This window comes from Anolis carolinensis, chromosome 2 (genome assembly GCF_035594765.1).
Source record: "Anolis carolinensis isolate JA03-04 chromosome 2, rAnoCar3.1.pri, whole genome shotgun sequence".
NCBI lineage: Eukaryota > Metazoa > Chordata > Lepidosauria > Squamata > Dactyloidae > Anolis > Anolis carolinensis.
The window spans coordinates 244,400,574-244,407,376 of NC_085842.1; the positions used below are offsets into that span (position 1 = coordinate 244,400,574).

General features: G+C 40.8%; 1 long non-coding RNA gene across 1 annotated transcript in view; it reads left to right on the forward strand.

Moving 5' to 3' along the window:
- Nucleotides 1–6,803, forward strand: part of LOC134296612 (uncharacterized) — a 61,387-nt gene that overhangs the window by 13,505 nt on the left and 41,079 nt on the right. The window lies entirely within an intron of this gene.

Consider the following 6,803-nt stretch of genomic DNA (forward strand, 5'->3'; position numbering starts at 1 on the left):
GGCTGAGAATGTGTGATTTACTGAGGAAAACTGAATGGGTTTCCATGACTGAGCAGAGATTTCAACCCTAGCCTCCAGAGTCATAGTCCAGTGTTCCGGCTAAATCTATTTTATAATCATTAGGAGCCCTTCAGTTAATTAATAATGAGAAATATTACCTTGTTAGAGTTAATGGACTTCTCAGGGGGAACATGTCACCTTCTGGTATTGCTGGACTTCAGTTTCCATTATCTCTCAACACTGGCTATACTAGCAGGGCTCATGAGAGTTGCAATCCAACAATATCTGCAAGACCTTACATTGCATACCCCTGACTTATTTATAGGAGAAAGAAGCTTGAAATTACAGTACCATTCATACTTAAGCTCAATGGGACTTACCTTTTGAATTGTCATGCATAGGGTTTCATTGCCCACCCCTGTATAGAGTATCATATATCGCAGAATGTGCAACGGTAGGGGTATATAACCCTGAAGTGTCTCCAAGTACCTTCATGTTATTTTGGTCTGTAACTCCCGCCACTTTCTGGAATGACCATTTGTCACCATGGAGAAAAGCTGGTTCATTGTATTCCCAGCCCTGGAAATAACAGTAACTTAAAGATGCCCTGTGAAAGGATGTCAATACGGTCTTCAGTAAGAATAACAGAGTTCACCCTCTAGCAATCTACAACAGACAGATTTTGTGACATGAATCCCTAGGAAATTTGTACTGGGTTTTAAAACTATAATCGCATAACATCAAAATGGAATGTAGAGGTAATATTGTCAAAAGAAAAGAAAAGGCACCAAATCTTTGTGTGAATATGTTATAATAGAATCTGTTGTTGTATGGTCCCAGACTGTTGAACAAATGTCCTTTCTCATAACGCTGCTCATCTTTCCACTGGCATCACTAGCACCACTAACCACAGGAAAATGAACTGTTTATTGTTCGTGCGAGGCTGAGCAGTGTCTCAGCTTATAAAGAACACTGGAGCAATAGGTCCTCTTCAGTTTTCCCCTAGCGAGGCATTCATTCTAGGCCTTTAAACACACTCTGTGAATAGCCTTCTTTGCTGTTGTATATCCTATTTTGAATTTGTAAAAAGAAGAGTTAACTACGACTCTTAATTTTTCTAAGAACCATCTTTGCAAACTGAATCAATTTCTTAGCATTTGAGCTTTTCTCCCATCTTCTGCTTAACCATGGATCCTTAATTTATGTGGCTGTTCTTGTTGTTGGTGGTTCTCTATCACTTTTCTTGGATATCAAACCATTGTTGCTTGCACAAAGAAATATGAGAATATAGTTTACTGGCTGAGTAGGCCTAACTGTCTCACTGTTAAGATGGAGAGGAGAAAAAATGAAGAATACAGAAGAAAAAAAAATACTTGTTTTGCTCAAAAGTAAAAAAAAAATCAAATGGAAAGATGTAGAAGTATGTGTGTATGTGCTTTCGAGTTTCCTGTTGATGACATGAATTTCATAGTGTTTCCCTAGGCAAGACATATTCAGAGGGAATTTTGCAATACATGATGCTCTGAGAGGTGCAATAGTGAAGATCATCATATCAGTAAATTATCACTATCTATGGTGGCAGGAATGCCATGGGATAGTGACTTCATGTGATAAAGAGCTTTATCACAAAAGCCAGATGAAGCATCCCGCTTTGCCTGACTTCACCAACAAAAAAGGAGGGGCAGAAGGGCGAATCCATCAATCTGCACACAGCTCCCTCATGGTCACACGTGGGGAGCATCGCTCAAGCCCCAAGGATATATGTTGGCTCTATTGGAGCCAGCACAACATAGGCACGCTCCCGTATTGAGAGGGTAGTGTCGTATAGGTAGGGCCTCTGCAGGAAGTCCAGTGATGACTTGGGATGAACAGTGTGGCCATCTGCTGCTGGATTGCTGGTGAAATGTCCTACGATGCTTATAAAGCCCTGCACGATGAGGTCAAAAGTCTTTGAAATGCTGTGTCATGAAATGATGAATATGTGTAAAAAGTAGCTGATATACCTGGTCACTGGAATGCAATGGAATAGCTGCTTCATGCAATAAAGTCTTAGAACGTGTGTGTATATGTGCCTTTAAGTCACCTGTAGACTTATGATGACCCCATGAATCTCATAGGGTTTTCTATAGGCAAGGAATACTCAGGTTGTTTTCTCAGTTCTTTCCTCTGAAATATAACCTACAGCATCTGGCACTGATTGGTGGTCTACAATCCAAGTACTCACCAGGGTGACTCTGCTTCATTGCCAAGATCAGATTTGACTCATGATGACTCCATGAATGTAATAGGATTTTCTTAGGCAAGGTAGTTTTGCTAGTTTTTTCCCCTGAAGCATAGTTCATAGAACTTGTTATTCTTTGGCAGTTTCCTATCCAAGCACTAACCAGTATGACTCTACTTAGCTTCCAAGATTATACAGGATTTGCAGCCTAGGATATTTAGACTAGGGCTTCTTAAATTTTTCCACCTATGACCACTTTGGCTTGAGAAATTTTTGCGTGCTCCCAAGTGTATAGATAGTAAAATAGGCATAAAAATCAAACATGAATTGATAACAAAACAGTATTTGCAAGGCCTGCTAAATAGGCTGACTTCTCCTTTTGTTGAATATAGCTGAAGCATTTTTGGAAGAGTCTTGGACATTGTTGCCAACAGGTTTGTGTAAACCCTTTACTGTTGCCAATTTTTTTGTGATCCCAACATTGAGTTAAACCCCATTTGGAGTTGGGACCCACAGCTTTAGGAAGCAGTGATTTAAGACAGTGCAGACTGTGAAATTTACACATGGGGTGGATTTACATGCGGAGAAACAGGTTTGGGGAGGGCAGTGAGATGCATATCTTGTCTGATGGAAAATAGACCAAGGCCATGAACCAATAATACCCCGATGGAGCATACAGCTTTATCAGTGAACCTATGTTAAGTTCTTGTTTCCATACCTAGCAGAACACAATTTTGTGGTGCTGTGAGTGAAGGGATTCCTATGATCAGGGGAGTGACCAAAGAAGTTTGGGGTGGAGTGGTGCCTAGAATTAGGGTATTTAGTCAGTAGAAAAGGAAACTGAGATATCATCTTTCTGACAAAGGCAAAGGGAAATTGGGATGACAGTGTTTAGCATTGAAACTAGAAACTGAGAACAAAATGAGGCAAAGGACATAACCCCTTACCTTTTATGTGGCAAAGCAGGCTTCATTTGATGCAAGAGTTTCTCACACCTTAAAATAGCTCCTTATCTTCAACTACTGATTGGAGATAACAATAGAAGCAATCTGTGAGCCAGACAGTGATCCCCTGACAGCCAGAAGCTTGCCATCGTTTTAATCTAGTGTTGGGAATTGTGTGGCTGTGTGTTATCCTTTGGCATGTTGAATGCAGCCCTTGGATCCCCCACTCAGAATCCCCCCCTTTAAAAAACCAAAAACTCATCTTGCCTTTGTTTCAAAAGAGCTGGAAATGCAGTTTCAGGAGTTTGTTCTGAACTACAAGAATCCCCTTAAGGCTCCAAATGCCACCTTCAAACACAGAGGCAAAATGGTGTGGACTTCCAGAGTTCAGGAGGCACCCAAATGGTGTAATGCCTGTAGCCAGGCTCCAGAACATGCCACCCTTATTTCACAGGGTGGCTATTTTATTTTAGTTTTTCTGAGAGGGAAACTATCTTTCATGAAAACTAACTTGAAGTCTGAGCCCATGTGTTATCTGTAGGTGTGTCGGGATGTAGACCTGCTCAGAAAATCATTTATTTGCTGTATTGCTCCCACTCAGCTTTTAGGAAGAGACAATTGAGACATGATGGAAAAGGACTGACAGCTGAATGCAGTCATATGTTCATATTTGGGTTCAAGGATGTTCAAGCTTACTTTGGTGAAAAATATACATTGGAGTAGAAATTGACTTTAGAGGGACTGTAGAAAAGTAAAACACAGATCATCCCCTCATTTTACATTTGAGTGGACCAAGCCATGAACCAATATTTTTCAATGAAGAGGTGTCCACACTGCAGACATTTGGCCTCGCCTACAATCCCTCTCAGTGCTTTTTGGTATATCAACTCCCACAATTCCCAACAGCCGAGAGGGAGAGGGAGAGGGAGAGAGAAGGGGTGGGAGAGAATCCCATTTGGAACGGCAGCAGCAGAGGCTCATCTGGTGTTTTGGATTACAACTCCCATAATTTTCAACAGCAGAGAGGGAGAGAGAGAGAAAAGGGATGGGAGGGAATCCCATTTGGTATGGCAACAGCACTGGGCATCCCAACACAGGACACAGACAAATCATGGAAGGAAAGGAAAAGGTACCCTAAAAGGCTATTTTTTATTTTTTTTTTGCAAAATAGCAGCATTATGAGGTAGCTTACAACCAAACCTTCCTGCTTGGGGAACAAAAGGAAATTGCCCAGACAAGTTTTTGACTCCTCCCCCAATTTCTCCTCCCACAAATTGGGTGATCCTAACCTGAGAGCAATGAATGCTACTTCATTAGAAAGTTGGCAAAACATCCGGAGTTTTGAGAAAAATCAATTTCCTCACCTCTTCCTGTTACGTTGGGGGAAAAAATGCTGCCCACAACATTTAAGACTCAAAAACTGCACTTTAACCAAAATGAATGTAGTGGACCCACAGAATACCAGATTTTAAGTGTAGAACTCAGTGGAATTTAAGTTATGTGATGAAGTGGCTGGTGGCTTAGACATGTAATGGTGGTTTCTTTCTCCTAGCTACACAACTGTAGTTGGATGATGTCCACACACCTTTACCCACCCCTGGCCACTAATTGGTTGTAGGGGCACATCTCAATGTCATCAATATGTGGTTGTAATTGTGCTGCACAAGAAGGATAACTCCTTCCATAGTGTCCCCAGAAAGTACATCTGCTAGCATGAGTCAAATAATACACACAGTTGTGGATATGACCTGCAAAGTGTTTCTTGGGGTACACCTACACTGTAGAATGAATGCAGTTTGAGACTACTTTAACAGCCATGACTCAATGCTATAGAATCACTGGTACTGAAGTTTTATGAGGTCTTCAGCTTTTTCTGTGCAGGTGCTTCATCAAACTACAAATTCCAGGATTCTGAAGCATTGAACCATGACAATTAAAGTGTCAAACTGCATTAATTCCACAATGTAAATACACCCTTGATGAGGCTTTAAAGCTGCCTTTGTGTAATTTTACAGAGGCTATAGATGACCTCATTGTAACATTTTTTATTGCCACTCTTTCCATCATTTTTCATATCAGAAAAAAATTGGTTGAACAAGAAAAGATGGAATAGCTGCTCAATGCCTTTAGACTGGAGAGCCATTGATCTGAAAGATTTATAGTTTGATTTCCTGCATGATATAGTTGAGCCCAAGGTGCTTACCTTCAAAGACCAGAGATGATCTGGTGTCTACAAGATATTTAGAGTTTTCTGTAAATGGAGGAAAAGGGGAGTTGCATGAAAACTAATGGCTGAAAATCATTTCAAGAAACATCGTTATTATATTGTAGCTACACACTTCATCTCCCAATCTGACTCCCTTAAACGCATTTTGAAAGCCAGGCAATTGGGCAAAGCAGTTCTGTGGAACCGAAAATAAATTTGCTGAATGTCCACCGCCTCTTGCCCTGAACCACAGCTTGATGCACAGAATCAATGAGCCTGTCACAGGTCCAGATTACACTGTGGCTTGCTGGCAGGAGGGGGTTGGATGCTTCTTCCTTCAGCACCCTGCTCACCAGCATCACAGTACTCGTTCACTTCGTATGGCTCTCATGCTTTAAGATGGGGTTTAGGGACAAATGCTTATAGTGGAAATATGTTATAGTCACTAATGTGACTATGAAACACTTGTGAGGTTGTAACAAGATCCCAGCCAGTGTTTTTTGTCTCTGTGCACCCAAGTGGTCATTTTGTTCCCTGAAAAAAGGCAGATGGAGTAGATGCAGCTCTCCATAGACCTCAGCCCTGGATGTTGCCCACTCTTGCTGAACGTAAGAGAGTTGTGGCTGTGAATGGCTTTCCCCTAAGACAGTACACTCTCAGTTAACTGGAACTCAAGCAACCAGAACTCTCAAGCAACTGGCAATTTTAAAAAACTAAAATTGCGTACAGAGCTGTTTTTATAATACAATAAAACTGTACATTAAGTTTGTCGCTATTTGTTTTTAATTAATTTATTTCAATATTAATATTGTCAATGCAAAGTTTATGGCAGTGGTTCTCAATCTGGGGTCCCCAGATGTTTTTGGCTTTCAATTCCAAGAAATCCTAACAGGTGGTAAACTGGCTTTGGTTTCTAGGAGTTGTAGGCCAAAAATATCTGGGGACCCCAAGTTAAGAACCACTGGTTTATGGTATGGTATAGTTTGGGGCTGTGTTTTTCAAACTCTTCTCCTCCAGGTGTTTTGGACTTCAGCTCACAGAAATCCCAGCCAGTTTACCAGCTGTTAGGAATGGTCAAAACTGAGGTCCAAAACATTTGGAAGAGCACAGTTTGAGAAACTGGTATAGTATTAGTTATGTCTATTTTTAACAGTAACTCTCAAGCAACCAGAAGCTACATTTATCTGGCATTTATCGATCTCCATGGATGCTGGTTAATTGAAAGTCTACTGTATATGCATTATTAGGATACCCCCTTGTCCAGAATCCACACAGTGAGCTTGAGCAATACCCAGTGTGCTGAGCAACACAACAGCTTTGCCCTTTGTTAGTGAGCACCATTATTTGGTAATTCTTTGAAACATGATAAGACAAAATGCAAGGGTAATGTAATGTCATGCTTTTATGTAGAAATATCATTTTTAATATTTTT